A 26984-nucleotide genomic window follows, 5' to 3' on the forward strand; every position below is an offset into this window, starting at 1 on the left:
TATTCTCCTCTCCTCTCCTCTCCTCCTTTTCCCTCCCTGCCTCCCTCCCTTCCGTCCTTCTTGTCGCCTACTTTAATCTCCCAACTAATGAACATTCGTGCAATTCCTTAGAGCAGTGGTTCTCAAACTCTAACATGTATTTCCTGTAGGGCTCATTAAAACACCGATCTGTCGTGTCCACCCCCCCCCCCCCAAAGCCCCACTCCTCCACCTCGCCCACGTTTCCTGTTTAGTAGATCCGGGATGGGGCCTGAGATTCTGCATTTTCTAACAGTTCCTAGGTGATGCTGAAGCACTCTCAGATCACACTGTGAGAGCTTAGCTAACCCATTTTAGAGCTTTAGCGCTTAGCGAGCTCATTTTAGAGCTTTAGAGCGTAGCTAACTCATTTTAAACTTCACAGCAGCTCTTTGAAGTGGCTGTAATTTACAATTTCCAAATCCGAATCTGAATCTCTGAATCTCTTTTGCCCCCTAAATTGTCGAAATCTTGTATCTTAAACCGCACAAACCCTGTCCCCTAGCTGAATAAGTCCTTAAACCCGACGTGCACTCCTTCCCTTCCCCACCTCTGATATTAAAGCCGCCTTCCCATACCCTAACCCCATCAAGCACTACAAACCTAAAGTTGAGTTACTGTCACTATTTAAAAGTTTAAGGTTGCTTTTAAAATATGAGGGGTATGGAGAAAGAGCGAATGTGAGCGAGGGATTTACTCCTCTGAGTTGGAACCAGCCTCAGGGTAGAGCGTCTGAGACCTGAATTGCAACGTCTGAGGATTTGGTGTATAACATCCCCAGAACTAATCTGATTAGGAAAAGTAAAGGAAAATAAACTCTCAACTGCATTTTCCTTGATTATCTTTTATTCATAGCTAGGGCCCCTAGGACTGTTCATATTTTAATATGTAATTTTCTGTAGTCATTGACTGTCCACAGGGTAATGTTAAAACCCCTTGAAGATTAATTTACCATGGACTGATGTCTTGCGGTAGAAATAGAATCCTACACTTTTTATTTCTAGCAAAACTAGAAAATAATCATTTTTAAAAGTTTTAGAAAAAAAATCTCTGTTTATAGAACAGATTATGAAAATTAGGACAAATTGCTAAATGTGTCTAAGCATTGTTGAATTTTAAAAATGATGATAGGTTTTAAATCATCAAACGAAACAATATGATTTTATTTTTTAAAATTTGATAGAACAAAGGTCATTCACTTTTTTATAATTTATTTTGCATGTGATGAGGGCAAGGAAGTTAATATTATATTAATATAAGTTGGCTAACTGTAGCAAGCTTCACTTAAAACTGCTTTTCCTGTTTAATTAAAACATTTGGACTCAAGCCCCAAATACTTCTGCTTTATAATTAGACCAATAATTTTATTTCCACACTTCTCCCGGAAGTTTTTTTGTTCAGTGTTTTAGTGAGGTGAATAAATATAGTATGTTTCAAAGGAAAATGATTGAAAATGTGAGGTTATTTACTAATTAGTTTGTAGAGTTTATAAAGGCAACAGAACATTGGATTAAAAAACCATAGTATTAAAGAACTTTGATTGAGTTATCAGGAGTTAGTATTGCAGACCAAATTTCTGCAATTTTTGCATATATGTGATCTGTGATTTGGGTATGAGATGAAGGAAAAGATTTTTTTTTTTTTGAGAAATTCAAAGCCAAAGCATCTGAAAATGCTCTGAGTCAGCCTCTATAGCACATACTTTATAAAACCAGTATGGCTTGTGGAAAACAACGCTATGCTATTGCAAATGTCGAAAAGCAGATTGCTAGTTTCGGTATGACTTGCGAGAACTAGAGGATTTTAAAATAGGAATTCAACTGTGAGTTACTAACCAATTTGGATCATTCAGAATATTTTGTAATAAACTTAAACTCTAGCAAGAAAGCATATTAACAAAACAGTTCTTCAATCTTATTTAGGGTCAAATACTAAACTAGTGATTTCACAGTAACATACCATGGGGAAAATATAATTTAGAATCCATGAGTACTTTTACTTGACCAAAAAGCAACCTAATCTTAGAATTTGATGGGACTGCCATTTAAGAGGTAAATGGAGTATAGTGGTGAGAGAGAGAAAAAATGATCACACTGTTAAAGTTAATCAAAATGATCACTAGACAGTACATTGTGCACGGATGACAGGAACTGTATTTAGTTTTTCTCCTTCGGAAATCAAACTGACTCCTAAGGGCACAGTAATTCAAACAATGTTCAACGGTATTTCCAAGTCTACCTCTTACTGTATAACAATGGTCAGACTTATTTTAAGAGGAGGCAAAATTTACCTAAAGTTCATGGGGAAATATTTTGTCCAAATGATTGTTTTAGCGCAGACATGGTAAAGCTCTACTGGCCTAATTTTCTGATTCTACTAGTCTCATATGATAAATTCTCTTCACTAGTTCAAAATCTTCTGGTAGACTAATGCTTAGAGTATGTGGTCAGTTAGCCCCCAATGTCTGTGGGTGAAAGTGGTTGGGGGCAGAAAGAATCCACCCCCAGGACTGGAGGTTTTTAAAAAATTCTTCCATGTATTTCCCCCCAGCTCAAGCCCTTTATTGCTTATTCACCAGCACAGTTAACAGTCAACATCTGTTCTAGGTGGATTCTAAGAATTGGTGGTTTATTTCAAGGCTCACAGATCCATTTCTGCCCAAATACTGCTTAACTATGATGCTCAAAATTCTGTGACAGAATATATCCTATTGTCTTTAAATCTGTTGTAATCTATGAAAAGGTACCTGCAAATGGCATCACATTAAGCCTTACCAGTTATTTACATCCTACTATCATCGAATATTTCAGTACTTTTTTGAAAGTATGTTCTGACAGAGAGAGTGAAATATAAGGGTGTTGAAGATGGATACTGGAAGGCTGTGAAGGGGTTATACCTTAGGGAGAAACAGAAGCATTGGAGCCAAGAGAACAGATTTCACCACCTTCACAGTATTACTTAACTAGGCAGTTTCTCCTTTCCCCACATCTCCATATCAAACGATACATATTGGTGAAAAAAAGTATCTTCTTTAAACCACTCTATCTTGGTCTCCTTTGTTATAGTAGCTTAGCCCATACCCGAGCTTGTTTGATATTATATTACAGCACTTTTCAGAATTAGCCTGTATTGGAGATTTTTATATATGTTTCTTTTACCCTCATTAAACTGTGAGCTTTAAGAGAGCAGAGACCTTGCCGTTTTTACCTTTGTATCTCTTGTAATTTAGAGATTGGTGGAACAGACTTATATATGTTTGTGGAATGTGATTTTACCCCTGGAAATAATATGATGGAAAAGAATTTTTTTTTCCTTTATCCATTCAACCACTGATGGACACATAGCCATTCATCTATGTTTGCTATTTTTTTTTTTTTTTTTTTGCGGTACGCGGGCCTCTCACTGTTGTGGCCTCTCCCGTTGTGGAGCCCAGGCTCCGGCCATGGCTCACGGGCCCAGCCGCTCTGCGGCATGTGGGATCTTCCTGGACCGGGGCACGAACCCGTGTCCCCTGCATCGGCAGGCGGACTCTCAACCACTGCGCCACCAGGGAAGCCCTATGTTTGCTATTATAAATAATGATGCAGTGAACATGGAGGTGCAGATATCTCTTCAGCATAGTGATTTCATTTCCTTCAGGTATATACCCAGAAATGGAATTGCTGGATCATATGGTAGTTCTATTTTTAATTTATTTTTTATCCTGTTTCCATAGTGGCTGTACTAATTTACATCCCCACCAACAATATATAAGGGTTCCCCTCTTCTCCATATCCTTGCCAGCTGGCATTTTTTTCTTACTCCAAGTTTAATCTTTTATCAGTTTGATTATGAAGTAATTTTGGGGAAGCCTTCCAGAAGACTATTTGAAATGTGAATTTACACTCAGCAAAGCTAATGACAAATCTCACCTTATTATCTTGAGATATTAGCTGAGGATACTGTATACATGCTATGTTGGGGATGTATACATGAATAGGGTGTGTGATCAATAGTGGGAGAAACCTTTGTTGGCAAAGGGGAACATGGAAAAATTCAGTAGGAGAAACAGGAGCCTCAGATACTTCTTCCTCTGCACTCTCCGTACAGTGTATTCAGCCTTCTTTGCTAGAGTGGAAACTGCTGGAGGGCAGGGATCATTTCTTTCCATTTGCCTCCTCAGACTTAGTAAGAACATAGTATATAGTGAAAAGCTGATAAATACCTATTGAATGAAGAGTACCTTGGGGAGAATTTAAGTTGGGGCAAGTGGTCAACAATGTCAAGTACTATTAAAAGTCAAATAAAATAGGAAATAAAAAAGAGTCTGGGCTTCCCTGGTGGTGCAGTGGTTGAGAGTCCGCCTGCCGATGCAGGGGACACGGGTTCGTGCCCCGGTCCGGGAAGATCCCACGTGCTGCAGAGTGGCTGGGCCCGTGAGCCATGGCCGCTGAGCCTGCGTGTCCGGAGCCTGTGCTCCACAACGGGAGAGGCCACACCAGTGAGAGGCCCGCGTACCAAAAAAAAAAAGAAAAAGAGTCTGTTGGGCATATGAAAAAAATGCTCAACATCACTAATCATCAGAAAAATGCAAATCAAAACCACAGTGAGATATCACCTCACACCTGTCAGAATGCCTGTCGTCAAAAAGACAACAAGTAATAAATGTCGATAAGGATGTAGAGAAAAGGGAACCCTAGTACACTGTTGGAATGTAAATTGGTGTAGCCACTATGGAAATCAGTATGGAGGTTCCTCGAAAATTAAAACTACCATATGATCCAGCAATTCCGCGCCAGGATATATATCTGAAGAAAACAAAAATACTAATATGAAAAGATACATACACCCTGATGTTCACAGAAGAATTATTTACAGTAGCCAAGATATGGAAGCAACCTAAGTGTTGGTCAACAGATAAATGGATATAGAAGTTGTATATATTTTGGGTTGGCCAAAAAGTTCGTTCGGGACTTTCTGTATGATCTTACGGGAAAGATCTCTCTATCCACCATCTATCTATCTAATCTATCTATCTATCTATCATCTATAAAATAATTCATGGAGTCAAGACCAGCTGAAGGGATGGAGGGTAGGGACTTTGAGACTGCAAAAATCGAGGACTTGTTCCCTGCCTTCAAAGAGTACAATATTTATTTGGGAGAAATAGGGAGGCAAGATATATGAATAATTCAGTTCACTGGGGAAAAAAAGTGCAAAGTCACTCAGAACCAAGTACTGAATAATAAAATAAAGGCTGGGGTGCCTAAAGTTCACAGAAGCATTGGAGCAATGATTTGGGCTCAGTTGGTGAGAGGAGATGTAATGGAAGAATGAATGTTTTGAACTTGGCCTTAGAAGAGTGAAAGATTTTTCTTTGGGGAAAAGAAAGGGAAAGACTTTGTTTTCTTTCCCAAACCAGAAGTAGCATATATGGATTAAATTTTCCTTTGGTCTAGCAACATATTTATGTCCCAGAATTAGCTTTATAAATCTAGTAGTTTTCCTCCCCTTGACCTACTGCTTGTTTGAGTTAAGCAAAAGACTTCTAACACAGCGTATTGGATGTGATTCCTTAGTCCTTCCGAAGGATTTCTCCTAGGCGAACTCCTAAAGGTGTTAACCTTCTTCAGACCTCTAGCCCTTAGGAGAGAGCATGTCTCAGAGTAGCTGGAGCTCAGAGAAAACTTATTGAATTGAATTCTCCCACTCAGCTCTTGGTATAGGTCTGTCCTTAATCCTCTTCTGTATTCGGGTTAGTTTCCCCTGAAAGCCCTCATTTCTGTCTACACACTTCCATCCAGCTCTTTTCTGATCGTGTTTTAGTCAGTCGTGTAACACGCCTCTCTCTCGATTGATGGGCAGCTGCAGAATCCTTAAGGACATACCTTCACAGGGAGAGTGCATAGTTGGGATAAATCAATTAAAAACACAGAGATAGGTTTGTGGACGACAGAGCAAGCTTTGTGCACTGTTTCTGTCTGAAACAGGGTAGAGTTTTTACAATCAAGGAACCTATTCATCTTTTCAGTATTTAAGGGGGGGCTTTGGAAAGGTCAGATTTCAAAGCTTCTGTGGAACTGGATTCAGTGGTGGGCTGCTGTGCTATGTGGCCACAAGGTGGCGCCAGAGCCCTGTTCAGTAAAAATGCACCGTTCAAGGGCCTCTGGCGCTGCTGCTTTCTGCTTACATTGTTTTAAGGACTTTCTCAAACTCACTGGAAAGATTCTGTACGTTCAGACTCACTTCTGTGTGTGTTCATCTTTCTGTCTATCATTCATGCGTTTGTTTTTATGTATATATGTCCTTGAATCTTTGTATAATATCCTTTTTATCTATATTTACATCTGTACCTAATGTTTATTGAGTGTTTACAATATCAAGCATTTCACACAAATTATCTTCCCTTTATTGAGGTACAATTGTCATATAACATTATATCAATTTCAGGTGTACAACATAATGATTTGATATTTGTATATATTGCAAAATGATCACCACAATAAGTCTAGTTAACAACTGTCAAGTATAGTTACAAAATTTTTTTCTTGTGATGAGAACTTTTAAGATCTCTCCAGCAGTACATAATACAGTATTATTAACTCTAGTCGCCATGCTGTACTTTATATTACCATGGATTATTTATTTCATAACTGGAAGTTTGTATTTTTAAACACCCTTCACCCATTTTGGGTACTTCCTTTCCCCCCACCTCTGGCAACCACCAATTTGATTTCTCCTATCTGTGAGCTCATTTTTTTTTGTTTTTTGGTTTTTTTAGATTCCACATGTAAGAGAGATCATTTGGTGTTTGTCTTTGTCTGTCTGACTTATTTCACTTAGCATAATGCCCAAGATCATCCATGTCACAAATGGCAAGATTTCATTATTTTTAATGGCTGAGTAATATTCCATATGTATGAGAGAGAGAGTGTGTGTGTGTGTGTGTGTGTGTGTATTAGATTTTCTTCATCCATTCTTCTGTCAATGGACACAGGTTGTTTCTGTATCTTGGCTATTTTAGATAATGCTGCAATGAACATGGGGGTGCATATATCTTTTTGAATTAGTGCTTTCTTTTTCTTCAGATAAATACCCAGAAGTGGAATTGCTCGATTATATGGTAGTGCTATTTTAAATTTTTTTGAGGAACCTCCATACTTTTTTTCCATAGTAGTTACACCAATTTATATTTCCACCAACAGTGCGTGAGCATTCCCTTTTCTCTACCTCCTCACCAACACTTATTTCTCATTTTTTTGGTAATAGCCATTCTAACAGGTGTGAGGTGGTATAAATTATCTTATTTAATCCTTATAAACCCTTTGAAAATAGGTACTTTTATCATTTGCAAATGAGGTAACTGGGGCTTAGAAAGGATAAATATAAATAACCTGCTCGAGGACACGAAGCCTTTTTACCCTTTATACGTAATGCTTCTCATAGGTTAACTTTCACAGCATCTTTGTGAGTTTAAAGTATATGCATAGAGAAATAAGAGCAGTTCAAGTAATTTGATTAGAACGGGAAGAAAGCCCCTGTGCCCAAAATGTTTGTCTTTGGTTCCTGACCTGTTGATTATTAGTTTTCGTGAGTGTGGAGATCTTGTCCTTGATCAAGGTGGATGTATCCCACCCAAACTCCCGATATGGCGGAAGCACAGCTGAGATCTATGAAAGTTACTGGAGTAAAGCAGCTTGAGTGATCACTCCCTTCCCAAAGCAACTTTAGCAGCCCCACTTCAGTCTCAAGCGTTACGTAAAGGATTTGCTTGAGAATCGCGAACAGCAGTCGTGAGCTGAGACATTCTGAGAAGATCGATTATTTCATCCTTTTGCTCTTGTCACCGTGGCCAAGGACTTCATTCAAGGTGTTTAATGATTGTTCTATTACACGCACTAGAATATAATGGTCATAGGTAGAGGGAAGGAAAAACTATCTTTCTAAGTCTCAGGCTCATGATCTGTAAAATGAGAAAATAATTTTACCTCTTTCATAAGGCAGTTGTCAGGATTAAATGAGATAATGAATGTCAAGTGTATGGCACAGTGAACATTACTCTTATTGCTGGAGAATAATGGATGGTAGTGTTGAATGAAGATGGGGAATTGGCAGAAGAAGAGAAAGGGCAACGAAAAGGAAGGAAGACAAAATTTACTGAGGGACCGAGCGGCAAAGGAGGGGAGGCCCTTAGTTGCATCCAGAGACTGAAAAATCTGTTAGTTCCTCAGTCCTGATTACCACCAGCCAGAAAGCCATAGAATTTCTGGCAGGAGACTTAGAGATCATCTAATGTAACCATGTTATGAAAGAAAAATGAGTTGTGGGACTTATTCGAGGTCAACTAGAGGCAGCTCCAGGACGAGAATCCAGGACTCCTGACTTTGGTTCTGGTGTTGTTTTACCACTCTTCACATTGCTTTAGGTTAATCAGGGTGTTTGCAAGCACGAGGCTGAGACAGTCCTTGTCTGTATATAGGGGCTTGCTTTAGAGCCTTGAGTTGCTGAAATACAATGTCATATGGAATTGAGAGAGGGCAAGGTATTATAAGTTTAAAGCAAAAGGACAACGTACATGGAGTCTTAGTTCTCCTTGGCATAGTATCCTCAAGTTCATGGTGCATTCAATACATCTCTTCCTAGAAAGGCTACATGTAATGTGATACTTTCCCCATTATGAGAGAACTATGGCTCCTTTTATGTGTGACCTCTTTAAGATGCTTTCTATTATCTTTACTTATGATATAACCTTATAGAGACTTATTTCTCAGTGAGCTCCCAAATATGAATAGCAGTAACTTGATTTTATGGGCTAATATATTTTCAATAGAGTTGTGCTTTCTGAGATTTCCCTAGAGAAAATCTTACTTTTGTAGGTATATTAGCATCTATCTTTTATATACATGGCTACTGGACATAAGCAAGTAGAAAGTAGTTCATTGGATGGTTTCTGAAATTTTAGAGGCTGCCAAGATGGAAGGATCCTTTCCTTTAAAATTACATTGAAAAATTTCCTTTGTAGTCCCACACATAGAGTAGCTCTACCATTTTCTTGGTTCATTTTTAATGCTGCTAATGAGCTTGTTCATTTCACTATTCAAATAAATATCTTAAAAAAATATTATCCCTTCCCTCCCACTCTCATATACACACATCCATATGGGTGAAGATAAAAGTTGGAACTATGATAATGCTATTTCGAAACATTATATTTACTGTGGCTTCCAATGACAAAAGTGCATATTTATTGAATGAAATGTAGAAGTTGTAGAACAGAAAGAAGAAACTAAGAATGAGTTTGGTTCTGGAAAATTTTCTTCACTCTTTGCTGATGGTCCCCTCCTTGCTCTTTTCTTTGCTCTGCTTTCATGGTCCTATGAGGACCCAGACCTTTTGTTGTTTGTTTGGTCTTGTGGCTCTGCCATTCCCGAGGGGCTTGGAATCCTCCTCTGGCATCTCTGAACCTGGCCGAAAGACGGGGAGGGTCACCTTGGGAGGTTTTAATGGGCCAGGCCTAGAACTGGGATGCATCATTACATTCATAGCCTATTGGCCAAACTCAGTTACAGACTGTCACGCCTATATGGAAGGCAAGTTGAGAAAAAAGTGGTCTAGCTGGTGCCCAGGAAGGTTTTATGAACATTCAAGAGACTTTTGTGATTGTTTGCTCTGCTGGCACTTAGGATCTGTCTCATATTCCTGCTAGGTAGAGAATATATCACCCAAGGCAGACAACCCATCTGGTCACTGTATCCAATTCCAAGTGTGATATTTCCAGTCCTTTTATGAGGACTTGTGAACTATTGACATGTGAACAAGGAAGAAAAATTATCTGCTCTCCCTACCCACTTAGTGATGGTGGAGCAGGGACAGGATAAACACAGAGAAAACTCTACTGGGAAAAGAAAAGGATGGGAGACTTACAGCGATCTCTGGTCCACAGATTCTGAAATTCTGTTAAGCAAGCATTCTAAAGGCTTTCTAACCTGGAGGTGGAAGAAATTCCTTGCTTGGCCCTGATTGTGCTTGCAGAGAGGAATTTCCTTGATCAGTGTTCCTCATGGCCCTGGGCTCTCTTTCTGGGAAGTTGTTTCTCAGCCATTACCCTTTATGCTCACATCAGACACAGACTTCGGTGAGAGTGCCTTTTCTGGGAGTGTGTGTAGCTTCCATTGTCCCTTCCTTCCCGAGGGCTATGTTAAGACTTTTCCAAACCAGCCTTCTTTAAACCAGCCTCATGATTTCTTTGTCAATTCCGCCAAAATTTTGATAGTTTTCGATCTATTTATATACTTTCAGTAAGCTCCATGTGTCGGTTACCATGCACATAGATTTCCCCTACACATAATTCTTAAGCTTTCCCTGTATGTCTGTTCACTCTCATATCTCTCCACTTAGGGGTGGATGCTTTGAGTTAGGGCTCAGTGGGGAAGGTGGCACCCTTATTTTTTTTTACTTTTTGAGGTACGCGGGCCTCTCACTGCCGTGGCCTCTCCCATTGCAGAGCACAGGCTCAGCGGCCATGGCTCACGGGCCCAGCCGCTCCGCGGCATGTGGGATCTTCCCGGACCGGGGCACAAACCCACGTGCCCTGCGTCGGCAGGCGGACTCTCAACCGCTGCGCCACCAGGGAAGCCTGGCACCCTTATTTTGATGTCTCCTGCAAGGCTGAGTCACTTTGCCTAGCTGAAATGTCTTATTGGACTTTGCTGCTTAAGGTGTTTTAAAATCTCCTCTCTTCATATTTGGGGAAAGAAGAAACAGATTTTCTAACCCTGTAAAGCATTTTGAGTCTGTTCATTCCCTTCAGTTATTGCTTGAAAACCAGACAAATTTTTGCCTGAGCTAATCTCTTCCGTGTAATACTTCGCGGAAGGCAGGCCATAGTAGCCAGTATATAACACTTTCCAACCACTTTCCCTAGAGCTACAGACTCGTATGCAGTGGCCTTTCAAGTTGTCAGACAGTGGTTTTATCAGATGTTTTGTGTGGCATTACAGGGGTCTCTAGCCTTCTAGACTCTCATGATTGTTTACTTGAACCCCATATCAACCCCACATATTTTAGGGTTTTTTTTGTTGTAAAAGCTCCCCACTTCAGAGTAATAGGTTCTGTGTAAGTTATTCTTTATCTTAATAAAGAACATTAGCTGTTATAACAAATTCCCAGATCATAATGATTTAATACTGTAAAACTTGACGCTTTGCTCACCCAAAGTCTAATGTGATGTTCAGCCTATGGCTTTCTATATGGTTATTTAGGGAGCCAGGTTATTTATTTATTTAGGTCAAAATGTATCCATCCAACACAGCCACATGGATACAGCTTTGTGTTTTCAGACAATAGCCACTTGAGAAAAACCTGAGCTTTCTCTCCCAACTCTTCCATTCAGCCTGTGTCCTCATGTTGAGAAACAAAGGGACATTCTCCATCACCATCTTCTCTTCCCTACCCTTGAGGAGTTGAATGGGGAGAGCTGGCCTATAATCAGAGAACTTGCAATACCATGTGGGGAGGACAATAGAAGTGATGGGAACAAAGTCCTGGAGAGCAGAAGTGTGAGCACTAACTCCCTCAATGGCACTGCCTTCTCAGAATTCTTGCATTCGCTTCAAATGAAGACAATTCTAAAGAAAATTATTGCCATTCAAGAAAGAGACAGTTCGGGCTTCCCTGGTGGCGCAGTGGTTGAGAGTCCGCCTGCCGATGCAGGGGACACGGGTTCGTGCCCCAGGCCGGGAAGATCCCACGTGCCGCAGAGCGGCTGGGCCCGTGAGCCATGGCCGCTGAGCCTGCGTGTCCGGAGCCTGTGCTCCGCAACGGGAGAGGCCACAACAGTGAGAGGCCCACGTAAAGCAAAAAAAAAAAAAAAAAAAAAAGAAGGAGACAGTTCAAGAAAAAACCAGGCTACCACACTGCACAAGTCCCCAGAACTTATTCACCTTTTAGTTGTAAGTTTCTACCCTTTGACCAACTTCTCCCCATTTCCTGCATCCCCCAGCCTGCTAACCACCACTCTAGTTACTGGATCTAGGAGTTTGGCTTTTTAAGATTCCATCTGTAAGTGTTATTACCCAATATTTATCTTTCTCTGGTCTTATGTCCCTTTAGGAAGCCAGGTTAATTCAATTTTATGGCCTCGACATTTATGCTGGATCTGTTTCATCTGGTTGGCCCAAAGGGGAAAAACGTGTGGGAGGGCTTAGTGAGAGAAACACATCATCCCGCCCCCTGTCCTCATGGCTGGGATTCAGTCACATGGGTGCGCCTCTTTGTGAGTGAACGTAGCCTACCTGTGTTCCCAGAAGGAAAAGGAAACTGGCTTTGGTGAACGCGTAGCAACAATCGCCTCATCTTTTGTTTTACCTCATTGAGAGGCTAAACCTCCAGTCTTCTGCAAAGGTGAGAGAAGGGCAGTTTCCCGTCTGATTGGAGGTGAGATCTGTTTAATATACCCTTCACCTCACATAGTTACATTTTTTTTTCTTTATGATGAGAACTTTAAGGTCTACTTCCTTAACTACTTTCAAATAAACAATAGCGTGTTGTTGAGTGTAGTCGCCATGCTGTACATTAGACGCCCCGTCACCTCCTCGTCCCTGGGAACCACTAACCTACTCTGTTTCTGTGAGTTCAGTTTTTTTAGATTCCACATATAAGTGAGATCATACTGTGTCTGTTTTTCTCTGTTTGACTTATTTCGCGTAGCCTAGTGCTCTCAAGGTCCACCCATATTGTTATAAATGGCAGGATTTCCTTCCTTTTTATGGCCGAATAATAGTCCCTTGTATATATATATTATACACATATATATATGTACCACATTTTCTTTACGCATCCATCAATGGACGCCTGGGCTGTTTACATGTCTTGGTTATTGTACATAATACTGCAATGAACATGGGAGTGCAGATATCTCTTCAAGATAGTGATTTTATTTCCTTCAGATATTTACCCAGAAGTGGAATTGCTGGATCAGATAGGCTGGGCTTTGTAAGCGGGTAAGTTGCTGGTTGTGCTCTGCTGTTGGATGAGTTCACTGGCCGGGCTCTCTGGTCAGGCAGGACTTCCCAGCTGTATCCTGTAATTGGGTGACGCTGGAGACTGTGCTCTGGTCAGTTGGGCTGTGCTGCTGTCGAGGTTCTCTGGTCAGATGGGGCCACAGACTATGCTCTGTAACTGGGTGGGGTCACTGGCTGTGCTGTCTTCCTGGTGAAGCTTCTGGCTGTGTCAGCAATCAGGTAGGGCTGTAGGCTAGGCTCAGCTGATGGATGATGTTGTAGGCTGGGCTCTGAGGCTGCCCAGTATCACTGTTCAGGGTCCCTGGTTATGTGGGGCCAGAGGCTATGCTCAACGATTGGACAAGGCTGCTGGCTTGGTCCCCTGCCTGAATGGGGCTGCAGGACGGGCTTCACGGCTGCCCAGTGCCTCTGGCTAGGCTTCACGCTCAGGTGGGACTGGGGGCTATACTTAGCAATTGGGGAGGGGCTGGGAATTTGCTTCCGTACCTGAGCAGGGCCATAGAATAGGCTTCAGGACAGGTGCAGCCCATTGGCTGGTGACCCAGGTCAAGCAGAATTGCCAATCAACTTCCCTGGCCAGACAGAGACCCTCGTTTGGCTCTGCTGATGGATGGAGTGGCTGGCTAGGGTCTCTGCTCAGGGGCAGCTGCCAGAGGAATGTGGTCCTCCAGGGTCTGAGTACTGGTTGCTGTGAACCCCACTGCCTTTCTCCGTCTCCATCGGATCCCCACTGGTCTAACCCCGCAGATGGTTGCAGTGATCCTTGTGAGGCGAGACCCAAGTGGGCCTCCTGAGAAGTGTTCCAAAATGCTGGGGCAGTGAGATATCCACCTTGCACTCTCTTTTGCTACTGGAAAGGCCATAGGCCCAGGGGGGCCTCTTGGTGTGATGCTGTGCCGGCCTGGGGGAGGGGCAACGCGGCCGAGGTTAAACTGCGCCTCTTACCCTGCTAATGTGGTCCTTGTTGACCTCTGTCACTCAGGGAGGTTCTTCAGCCTCACCCCCAGGTTCTGGGATTCTCCTGATGGTGTCTAGTCCATGCATAGTCAGTAGTTGGTCTTCTTGTGAGGGGGACTGAGGTTGGAAATGACCTGTGTTGCCATCTTGATATCACCTCCCCTGTTTCTTAAATAGATTTTCTTTACTCTAGGCTCCCATTCAACTCTTCTTCCAGAGGTTTGTGTTATCACCAATTTTGATTCTTTTGGGGATATTACAGTGATAATTAGTTTGTTTTTGGTTTGCTTTCTTTTTTTTCTAATAGATCTTTATTGGAGTATAATTGCTTCACAAGATTGTGTTAGTTTCGGTTGTACATCAAAGTGAACCAGCCATATGCATACATATGTCCCCATATCACCTCCCTCTTGAGCCTCCCTACCACCCTCCCTATCCAACCCCTCTAGGTCATCCTGAAGCACCGAGCTGATCTCCCTATGCCATGCAGCTGCTTCCCACTAGCTAACTGTTTTACATTTGGTAGTGCATATACATCAATGCTACTCTCTCACTTTGTCCCAGCTTACCCTTCCCCCTCCCCATGTCTTCAAGTCCATTCCATATGTCTACATCTTTATTCCTGTCCTGGAACTAGATTCCATATATATGTGTGAGCATATGGTATTTGTTTTTCTCTTTCTGACTTACTTCACTCTGTATGACAGACTCTAGGTCCATCCACCTCACTACAAATAACTCAATTTCGTTTCTTTTTATGACTGAGTAATATTCCATTGTATATATGTGCCACATCTTCTTTATCCATTCATCTGTCGATGGACACTTAGGTTGCTTCTATGTCCTGGCTATTGTAAATAGTGCTGCAATGAACATTGTGGTACATGTCTCTTTTTGAATTATGGTTTTCTCAGGGTATAAGCCCAGTAGGGGGATTGCTGGGTCATATGGGAGTTCTATTTTTAGTTTTTTAAGGAACCTCCATACTGTTCTCCATAGTGGTTGTATCAATTTACATTCCCACCAACAGTGAAGGAGGGTTCTCTTTTCACCACACCCTTTCCAGCATTTATTGTTTCTAGATTTTTTGATAATGGCCATTCTCACTGTTGTCAGGTGATACCTTATTGTGGTTTTGATTTGCATTTCTCTAATAATTAGTGATGCTGAGCATCTTTTCATGTGCCTCTTGGCCATCTGTATGTCTTCCTTGATGAAATGTCTATTTAGGTCTTCCACCCATTTTTTAACTGGATTGTTTGTTTTTTTGATATTGAACTCCATGAGCTATTTGTATATTTTGGAGATTAATCTCTGTTATTTCATTTGCAAATATTTTCTCCCATTCTGAGGGTTGTCTTTTTGTCTTGTTTATGGTCTCCTTTGCTGTGCAAAAGCTTTGAAGTTTAATTAAGTCCCATTTGTTTATTTTTGTTTTCATTTCCATTACTCTAGGAGGTGGGTCAAAAAAAATCTTGCTATGGTTTATGTCAAAAAGTGTTTTTCCTATGTTTTCCTCTAAGAGTTTTATAGTGTCTGGTCTTATGTTTAGGTCTTTATTCCATTTGGAGTTTATTTTTGTGTATGGTGTTAGGTAGTGTTCTAATTTCATTCTTTTACATGTAGCCGTCCAGTTTTCCCAGCACCACGTATCGAAGAGGCTGTCTTTTCTCCATTGTATATCCTTGCCTCCTTTGTTGTAAATTAGGTGACCATATGTGTGTGGGTTTATCTCTGGGCATTCTATCCTGTACCATTGATCTATATTTCTGTTTTTGTGCCAGTACCATACTGTCTTGATTACTGTAGCTTTGTGGTATAGTTTGAAGTCAGGGAGCCTGATTCCTGCAACTCCGTTTTTCTTTCTCAAGATTGCTTTGGCTATTCGGGGTCTTTTGTGTTTCCATACAAATTGTAAAATTTTTTGTTCTAATTCTGTGAAGAATGCCATTGGTTGTTTGATAGGGACTGCATTGAATCTGTAGATTGCTTTGGGTAGTATAGTCATTTTCACAATATCGATTTTTCCAATCCAAGAACATGGTATATTTCTCCATCTGTTTATGTCATCTTTGATTTCTTTCATCAATGTTTTATAGTTTTCTGAGTACAAGTCTTTTGCCTCTTTAGGCAGGTTTATTCCTAGGTATTTTATTCTCTTTGTTGCGATGGAAGTGGGAACGTTTCCTTAATTTCTCTTTCTGATCTTTTGTTGTTGGTGTATAGGAGTGCCAGGGATTTCTGTGCATTAATTTTGTATCCTGCAACCTTACCAAATTCATTGATTAGTTCTAGTAGTTTTCTGGTGACATCTTTAGAATTTTCAAGTATAGTATCATGTCATCTGCAAACAGCAACAGTTTTACTTCTTCTTTTCCAATTTATATTCCTTTTTTTTTTCTTTTTCTTCTCTGATTGCCATGGCTAGGACTTCCAAAACTATGTTGAATAAGAGTGGCAAGAGTGGATATCCTTGTCTTGTTCCTGATCTTAGTGGAAATGCTTTCAGTTTTTCACCATTGAGTATGATGCTTGCTGTGGGTTTGTCATATATGGCCTTTATTATGTTGAGGCAGGTTCCCTCTCTGCCCATTCTCTGGAGAGTTTTTATAATAAATGGTTGTTGAATTTTGTCAAAAGCTTTTTCTGCATCTATTGAGATCATCATATGGTTTTTATTCCTTAATTTGTTAATGTGGTGTATCACATTGATCGATTTGTGTATATTGAAGAATCCTTACATACCTGGGATAAATCTCACTTGATCATGGTGTATGATCCTTTTAATGTGTTGTTGGATTTTGTTTGCTAGTATTTTGTTCAGGATTTTTGCATCTGTGTTCATCAGTGATATTGGTCTATAATTTTCTTTTTTGTGATATCTTTTCCTGGTTTTGGTATTACGGTGATGGTGGCTTCATAGAATGAATTTGGGAGTGTTTCCCCTCAGCACTTTTAGGAAGAGTTTGAGAAGGATCGGTGTTAGCTCATCTCTAAATATTTGATAGAATTCACCGGTCCTGGACTTTTGTTTGTTGGAAGATTTTTTTTTTTTTTGCGGTACACGGGCCTCTCACTGTTGTGACCTCTCCCGTTGCGGAGCACAGGCTCCAGACACACAGGCTCAGAGGCCATGGCTCACGGGCCCAGCCGCTCCGCGGCATGTGGAATCTTCCCGGACCGGAGCACGAACCCGTGTCCCCTGCATTGGCAGGCGGACTCTCAACCACTGCACCACCAGGGAAGCCCTGTTGGAAAATTTTTAATTGCGGTTTCAATTTCATTACTTATGATAGGTCTGTTAACATTTTCTAATTCTTCCTGGTTCCGTCTTTGAAAATTGTACCTTTCCAAGAATTTGTCCATACTCCGTGGTTGTCCATTTTATTGGCATATAGTTGTTTGTATAATTGTTTGTCTCTTATAATCCTTTGTATTTCTGCAGTGTCAGTTATGGTTTCTGCTTTTTCATTTCTAATTTTATTGATTTGCATCCTCTCCCTTTTTTTCTTGATGAGTCTGGCTAAGGGTTTATCAATTTTGTTTATCTTGTCAAAGAGCCAGCTTTTAGTTTTATTGATCTTTGCTATTGTTTTCTTCGTTTCTATTTCATTTATTTCTGCTTTGATTTTTATGATTTCTTTCCTTCTACTGACTTTGGGTTTTCTTTGTTTTTCTTTTTCTAGTTGTTTTAAGTGTAGGGTTAGATTGTTTAGTTGAGGTTTTTCTTGTTCTTGAGGTGAGATTGAATTGCTATAAACTTCCCTCTTAGAAATGCTTTTGCTGCATCCCATAAGTTTTGGGTCCTCATGTTTTCATTGTCACTTGTTTCTATGTATTTTTAAATTTCTTCTTTGATTTCTTTAGTGATCTCTTGGTTATTTAGTAGTGCACTGTTTAGCCTCCATGTGTTTGTATTTTTTACAGTTTTTTTCCTGTAACTGATTTCCAGTCTCATAGCGTTGTGGTCAGAAAAAATGCTTGATACAATTTCAATTTTCTTAAGTTTTCCAAGGCTTGATTTGTGACCCAAGATGTCATCTATCCTGGAGAATGTTCCATGTGCATTTGAGAAAAAAGTGTATTCTGCCACTTTTGGGTGGAATGTTCTATAAATATCAATTAAATCTGTCTGATCTATTGGATCATTTAAAGCTTGTGTTTCCTTATTTATTTTCTGTTTGGATGATCTGTCCATTGGTGTAAGTGGGGTGTTAAAGTCCCCTACTATGATTGTGTTACTGTCGATTTCTCCTTTCATGGTTGTTAGCATTTGCCTATGTATTGAGGTGCTCCTGGGTTGGGTGCATAAAGGTTTATAATTTTTATATGTTCTTCTTGCGTTGATCCCATGATCATTATATAGTGTTCCTCTTTATCTCTTTTAACAGTCTTTATTTGAGTCTATTTTATCTGATATGAGTATTGCTACTCCAGCTTTCTTTCGATTTCCATTTGCATGGAATATCTTTTTCCATCCCTTCACTTTCAGTCTGTATGTGTCCCTAGGTCTGAAGTGTGTCTCTTGTAGACAGCATATATATGGGTTTTGTTTTTGTATCCATTCAGCAAACCTGTGTCTTTTGGTTGGGGCATTTTATCCATTTACATTCAAGATTATCATCAGTATGTATGCTCCTATTACCATTTTCTTAATTGTTTTGGATTTCTTTTTGTGGGTCTTTTTCTTTGCTTGTGTTTCCTGCCTAGAGAAGTTTCTTTAGCTTTTGTTGTAAAGCTGGTTTAGTGGTGCTGAATTCTCTTAGCTTTTGCTTGTCTGAAAAGCTTTTGATTGCTCCACCAAATCTGAATGAGATCCTTGCTGGGTAGAGTAATCTTGGTTGTAGGTTTTTCTTTTCATCACTTGAAGTACATCCTGCCACTCCCTTCTGGCCTGCAGAGTTTCTGCTGAAAAATCAGCTGATAGCCTTATGGGGATTCCTTTGTATGTTATTTTTTGTCTTTCCCTTGCTGCTTTTAATAATTTTTCTTTGAATTTAATTTTTGTTCATTTGATTAATATGTGTCTTGGTGTGTTTCTCCTAGCGTTTATCCTATATGGGACTCTCTGTGCTTCCTGGACTTGGGTGACTATTTCCTTTCCCATGTTAGGGAAATTTTCAACTATAATCTCTTCAAATATTTTGTCAGACCCTTCCTTTTTTTCTTCTTCTCCTGGGACCCCTATAATTCGAATGTTGGTGCATTTAGTATTGTCCCAGAGGTCTCTGAGTTTGTCTTCAATTCTTTTCATTCTTTCTTCTTTATTCTGCTTCTCAGCAGTTGTCTCCCAGCTCACTTATTTGTTCGTCTGCCTCAGTTATTCTGTTATTGATTCCTTCTAGTGAATTTTTCATTTCAGTTATTGTGTTGTTCATCTGTTTGTTCTTTAGTTCTTCTTGATCTTTGTTAAACATTTCTTGTATTTTCTCAATCTGTGCCTCCATTCTGTTTCTGAGATTCTGGATCATCTTTACTATCATTACTCTGAATTCTTTTTCTTTTTGTAAATCATGATACATGATTTACAAAACATCCATCTGCTTTCCAGCTTCCAGAATTTTGTTGCTATTATGTACTCTTCCATTCTCCCTGTCATTGTGGGTTTGTGATTTATAATAAATTTCCTGTGAATTCATTTTAGTAAGCCTTTAGGAAAGAGCAGGAGTAAATATATGTGTTTCACCCACCATTTTGTTTTTTCCCATTGGCACTTTTTCCTTGATAATTTTCTTGGATATCACTTTCTACCTTTAGAGGGAATGGTTGAATACATTTTGATAGGTTAATAGCATAGATATACATCCAATAAAAGTATGTTAATTTATTTCCATGCAACTTGGAGTGATTTCTGATGTATTATGTTATAGAAAAACCAGAGCTGGTCAGTAGTTAAAGCAGTAAAAACAGATTTTATTCAGGAACGATTGCAATAGGGGAAAAGAGACCTCAGTAAGGAAATTCCAATTCCAAATACAGCATGAACAAATGGGGATTTATAGCCAAGGAGCAGGGTGGGGGTTAATGGATGAAAAATTACTAAGGGGAAACATTACGGGTAAGGGGGGGGGTTCTGGCTGAACCAACTTGATAGGATTCTTGCTGAAGGTAGGCCAGGGTGGTCAGACATTGGAGATGGGGGTTGCGGAATGTGATCAGATATTACAGTGATCAGAAATCAAGTGTGTGTATTTGCTCTAAGCTGACCGAGCAGGATTCTTGCTAAAACTGGGTGACGCAGGTCCAATAGGACAGACCCTGAAGCTCAAGGTAAAAGTCTCTTTGAGAAGAGGGCTTAGAGGAGCCTAACCAAAGAGTCTTTGTCAACTTTTATATTATTAAATGAAGGTGTGTGTGTGTGAGTGTGTGTGTGTGTGTGTGTGTGTGTGTGTGTGTATGTGTATGTGTGTGTGATTATATGATGCAGAAAAGGATTTTAACATTGCTTACCTGGCTGAAGAAAGTTTGTAAATGTTGGTTACCTGGCTGGGGAAATGAAGCATGTATTTGGGAGGAGAAAACCATTTAAAGAAAGGAATGCACAAAAATAGCATGTCACATTATTCCATTTATTTAAAATTTATAGTATATGCAGCTATATGTCTAAAGATGCGCTTGAAAGAATCCTTAAAATATATTAATTGTGGTGTGGCAGATAAGAGACCAAGAATTTCTTGACACCCCTCCCATCAGGATGTGGACATCTATGAACCCTCTCCTTGGATCCGGACAGGCTCCATGATTGCTTTGACCAACAGAACATAGTAGAATTAAAGTTCCAGCAGTTTCCAGGGTTAGGGTGAAAGACAGTGGCAGCTTCTGCTTTCTTCTTTTGGAACACTTCCTCTTGGAATCCTAAGCCACCATGTAAGAAGTCTGAGAAGCCCGATGCCCTAAAGGAGGAGGTACCATGTGGAAAGAGAGGTCAGGGTGCCAGACATGTGAGTGAAGAAGCCATCCTGGAAGTGCAAATATATCCAAAGACATACTTGAAAGAGTACTTAATAAGATGTTAATTATATCATCTCTCCACGCTGGGATTTAAGATGATTGACTTTCTTGCTCATGCTTTCAAAAGAGGTTGTATAGTGTAATAATTGAAAACATTTATTCTGGAGCCAGACTACTTGGGTTCCAATACCACGTCTGTCCTTCACTAACTATTTGATCTGGGGCAAGTTAACCCAGCTTATGTACCTCAGTTTTCTCATCTATAAAATGGGGATAATAATAGTACCTGCCTGATGAGATTGTTGTGAGGATTAAATGAACTAATTTAATCCTAGAGAACTTAGAATTCATGTAATGAACTTAGAATTCATATAATGAACTGTCATTAGCAATAACTGTGTTGTTCAAATTATTTTCACCAAGCCTGTGAAAAAAAAGATACCAATGTGGATATATACGCATACCTCAGAGATATTGCAGGTTCAGCTCTAGACCACCACAATAAAATGAATATCATGATAAAGCAAGTCCCACAAATTTTTTGGTTTCCCAGTGCATATAAAAGTTATGTTTACATCATACTGTTGTCCATTAAGTGTGCAATAGCATTGTCAAAGAAACCAATGGACATACATTGATTAAAAAATTCTTTATTGTTGAAAAATGCTAACTACCATCTGAGCCTTCAACAAGTCATTATCTTTTTGTAATAGTGACATCAAAGATCGTTCATCACAGATCAGTAATAATAGAAATGAAAAAGTTTGAAATATTGTGAGAATTACCGAAATGTGACACAGAGACATGAAGTAAGCAAATGCTGTTGGAAAAAATGCCACTGATGGACTTGCTCGATTCAGGGCTGCCACAAACCTTTAATTTGTAAAAAATGCAATATTTGCAAAGATCAATAAAGTGAAGTGCAATAAAGGGAGGGGTGCCTGTACACTTTTCGTTCTTTTACAAGAATGCTTGTAAAATTAGAAAGAAAACAATAAATGTCATTAAAAAAAAAAAGTTCTGCAAGAAGTTAGGAGAGCTCTCCAGTTCCTGTAATTTATGTCTGTTGGAAGGCTATAGAGTTTAAGAACTCTTTGGTTAGATCCCATCTCACCAAAGTTTTAACTCTAGTTTATAGGGAAATATTTTTTATGAAATGGAATTTAAAACAGTGAAGGAAATTTATGAGAAAGTTAGAATTCCCTCCATGGCTCCATGTAAAGTAAAGCATTAGCTGTAGATTTATTTCCCTAAATATGTGTCAGTGCAAGTAGACTAAGTGGAAAGGAAATTCTCCTGATGATACAGGCCAAGAAAACCCACTCTTAATGTATTTTGGATTTGAATTATGCACACTGACTTTTTACATTTATTTGAATGCATTTGTTAGCTGCCCTACAATCTTCGCTGGCTGTATTGAAAGGCCCAAATTATGTGCTAATACAGTGCGTATGACCTAATTCACAGGAATCGTTAAACTACAGATGGAGTTTTCTCCATGATATTTTAATGCCAGAGGATAAACTATGTTGTTTTATCTTCTTGTCTTAAGAAGTTTAATCTTAGTAAGTGTGGGTCTAGATGGAGGAGGACAGGAATATTGGAAACAAACTCAATTTCCTCTTTCCTAAACTAGCTTCAAATAATCTGTGGTGATTCTGGGTCATCATTTAATTCAAATGGGAAATACATTTGAGTGTCTATTCTGTGTAAAGCATTCTGTACAATTTATTGGAAGATTTAAAGATTCAAGAGGATTTTAAGCCTAGTTTTGGAGGCAAATTATATGTAATTATACAAGGCAGTATAAGAGCTATATTATTTTATTTAATATGTATGTTTATGATCTAATTCTGTAAAGAAAATTTCAGGAGTTAAAGTCTGTAATAGAATCAAACTCCACAGTATCGTGGGATTGATCCTAGAGAATGAAATTAATTTTATTCAGGAGTATTAGGAAAGACAGTTGAGTCTTAAGGATAGCCAGGGTTTCGATTAATAGAACAGGGACCATGTAAACAAAACTGTGCAAGTATCTAACATAATTAGTCAATGGCATAGAGTCTGTTTGGGCTACAACATATGAAGACAGATAGTGTGGCTCCGAGTATGATAGATCTCTGGGAACTCACATACTTAAAGGCTTGGCCCTAGGTTTTCAGATATACCCAAAGATTAGCTTAGATCAGCAGTCTCCAAATTATCTTACTTAGAAAGCTAGTTCAGCAAAGTGTTTAGAGATATTCCAAGGAAAAAAGGGTTCCATGATTAAAGAAGTTTTGGAAATCCTAGGCCAAAACAATCTGGACAATATTCTTTATTGCAGAACTTTTCAGAGCCTTTACTATGCTAGTATACAGAGTTAAACTACCAATGTGAGTTCTTGACTTGGCATTTTAGGTGTTTTGGAAACATGGGTTTAGTTCGCTTTAAATTCTGACTATAATCTAAGTTCCTTTTAACCAATGACATCAAACGCTTTGTTTCTTCCTTCCTTCTTTCTTTTTTCTCTTTCTCTCCCCCCTTCCTTATTCCCTTTCTCTTTAATTTTTCTTCTTTTTAATTTTTTCTCTTTCAAGAAATTTGTATTAAATTATAATTTGAAAAACATCTGTGACCACAGTGCTGTGTTAATTTAAAAACAAAATCTTTTGTGCACCTCTTTAAGAAACTGATTCTAAAAATACAGGTGAAAGTAAGTATTCTCCCCTGTTTTAACTCTACCATCCTTCTGGCAGTGGAACATGGCTTCCCTTATATTCTTGATTTAATAATAGTTCTTTCTAATTGGAGAAGGATAGCTTTATATTTTTTTTTTTTTTTCAGTTTTAACCTAGAATGCAGTTTCTGAGTGATGAGGAAAAAAATGGGATAATTGTCTGCCAGGCAGATCAGCTGCATCACTCTGTAGGTCAATGGGTGATATGTCTCAGCCAGACACACTAAAAATAATTCTTTTAGTTGCTATCAGCCTTGCTATATGCCATGCACTGGAAATTAAGTATTTTTCTTCATTGTCACTCAACTCACGTAAGAGGTAGAGCTAGAATTAGAACCCAGGAATTTTAGATTTCAAAACCACTACGTTTTGTTGCCTGCTGCTATGCAAATTAGAACTTCTCAGTAAAATCACCAAAGGAAGGCTACTATCCTTTAGGTTTTTTCTGATAAACTGCACAGTCCAAGAACTATGTGGCAGACTCCCAACCAGGATTTTAAAGTCATTTCTTTGGTAGTGATGGCAAACAAGCAAGCCATCAGATAACAAACAAACAAACAAGCAAACAGAAAGCATAGAAACAAAACAAAGAAATGAAAAATAGTATAAATAAATAAATCATATCTTTTGAGATCCAGCAATAATGACATCATTTTGTGTATAAAGGACAGAGATATAACACCATAAACTTTTGTGGGGGGCGGAATTTGCCACCTCAAAATGTCTCTTTGGCATGTGGATTATTTCAAGCTGAAAACTATCAAGGCCCAAAAGACTCAGGAAGAAACTTCAACCTTGCCCCTAACTGAGTAAAGAATGAAGATAGAGACCCTGTCCCAGGAAGGGAGCCATCACCACAGATAACTGTAGTATGAACTAGGTGTGTAGACAGGGAGGAACTTAGCTAAATCTGTTTGTTAAAACTCCTCTCTGGGGTTTCCCTGGTGGCACAGTGGTTAAGAATCTACCTGCCAATGCAGGGGATACGTGCTCGATCCTCTGGTCCGGGAAGATCCCACATGCCGCGGAGCAACTAAGCCTGTGTGCCACAACTACTGAGCCTGTGCTCTAGAACTTGTGAGCCACAACTACTGAAGCCCACGTGCCACAACTACTGAAGCCTGCGCACCTAGAGCCTGTGCTCCGCAACAAGAGAAGCCTGCACACCGCAATGAAGAGTAGCCCCCGCTCGCCGCAACTAGAGAAAGCCCGCACACAGCAACGAAGACCCAATGCAACCAAAGGAAAAAACACAAAAGAGTAGCCCCCACTTGCTGCAACTAGAGAAAACTCACGCGCACAGCAACAAAGACCCAATGCAGCCAAAAATAAATAAATTAATAAAATAAATTAAAAACAAAAACACCTCCTCTCTGTGTCCCATTGTGTCTGTGTGGCCCAGCAAACATCTGTTTACTGAACATCTTCTTCTCCCTCTCCATGTCAGTGGCCTTCCTCCCCTTCCAAGTCCCAAACCACTACCTCCAACATCCTCTTTTGTCTTTGGCTAAAGATGGTATTTAAGGAGGTTTCAGCTATTTTGGTGAGTTGAGTTTTTCCTGGGTCTCTCCCATGTATACATGTTATTAAGCTCTCGTTTGATTTTCACCTGTTAATCTGTCTCAGGTCAATTTAATTTAGACCAGCCAGAAGAACCTAGAAAGGGTAGAGGAAAATTTCTTCCTCCCCAACACTTTCAAGTTCACATTTAAATTAAAAACAACAAAACAAACAAACAAAAACCCTTTTCAGATTACTACACCCTGCAAGAAATTTAGGGGAGTAGATTATTTATTGACTGTGGCTAATTTAAAGACTATTGGTAGAGAACATTATGAAATTTAGAAGATGTTTTTCAGAAATGAATATTGTAAAGTTCTAGTTAAGTATAAAATAGCAAAATTAGAAACGAGTAACATTCATTTGTGAGAGAAAAAGAATGCACGGGATATAAAGTAGTGTAACATAGAAGAAAAATCTTTAACTGGAACAATGGGAGGCATAAAATCCTCTTTGATGAAAGTTCAGTGGAGGCTCCTGAGTGCACCCAGGCTGTAGCAGGACCGGAGGTGTAGAGAATCAGCTGACGTGTGAAATTGTTTTTTTTATAAATGTGGAAATGCTTGAGGTTGACATTTGTTAAAACCTATTCCACTACAATGGTATAATTTTTCATAAATACACAAGAAACCAAAATGTCAAAAGATGAAGCAATCTTCTCTTTTGGAGCTCTGCTGTTCTCACCCCTACTGTGACTCTTTCATTTGGAAGTTATTCACAACAAAAGGACAAATCTCTCATTTTTGTGGCCATAAGGGGATAAGAGAGAAGCTATTTGAACTGTAAAAGTCCTTTTTCAAAATGCTTACTTTATAATAAAAATGGCACTTTAGTCTGAAGAACAATTCTTTTTCACATTTGCTACCTAATGCACTACACAATTTCAGTAGATCACCTTGATGACTTTAATTATTAAATATGAAATAAATCTCCCTCTTCTCCATTAGGCTATTTAACTTTAATTTTCATAATGAAATGGAGTAGGAAAGGTCAAAGCCTCCCCTCCTAAAACCCAAGTAAAAAATTTCATTCATCTTTTAGGCAAGAATGTCTTTAACAAAACATCAGGTTACATAGTTGCTCAAGGAGATAGGTTCTAGGGGGCAGCATAGGACCTAAGGCCCTCTGGAAAGGTTTTCCAAGAATTAAATATTTTCCACTCTGACTCTTTTATTTCGCTTGTTCTTCTCCCTGGAAAATACTGGCCCTCCAGACCCTGAGGTGACACTTTGCTGCTGGGCTGTAGGGGGGACAGAATCCTACCATGTGGTCTTGAAGTGTACCATGCATATGTGGGGAGACATGGTGGGGGAGGAAAAAGAATTTTCCCGCTACCCTTCTAGGTCCTTGGCTGACACCTTCCTCTGCCCCGTGTAATAAAAGACAGATTAACAGGAGAAAAAAACAGACATTTAATAACATGTATTCCTCTTGTATATAAAGGACATACCCAGGAAAACTGAGGAACCCCCCCAAAATGGCCCAAGCCATCACCTTAAATGCCATTTGCAGCTGAAAGCAAAAGATGTTGGGTGAGGGAGAGCCAGGTTTTCAGACAAAGCACGGTAAACAAGGGTATGCTTACTATGCAGATTTAAGTTGCCTTCTCCAGTGATAAGAGTATCTGTAGGGCTTCCCTGGTGGCACAGTGGTTGAGTGTCCACCTGCCGATGCAGGGGACACCGGTTCGCGCCCCGGTGTGGGAAGATCCCACATGCCACGGAGCGGCTAGGCCCGTGAGCCATGGCCGCTGAGCCTGCGCGTCCGGAGCCTGTGCT

At 39.7% G+C, this 26984-nt stretch overlaps 1 long non-coding RNA gene across 3 annotated transcripts in view; it reads left to right on the forward strand.

Annotated features, from left to right (window-relative positions):
- Positions 1-26984, forward strand: part of LOC307191396 — a 646337-nt gene that overhangs the window by 50183 nt on the left and 569170 nt on the right. The gene's annotated exons all lie outside the window — the stretch shown is intronic.

The sequence above is a fragment of the Stenella coeruleoalba genome (genome assembly GCF_951394435.1).
Source record: "Stenella coeruleoalba genome assembly, chromosome: 9".
NCBI lineage: Eukaryota > Metazoa > Chordata > Mammalia > Artiodactyla > Delphinidae > Stenella > Stenella coeruleoalba.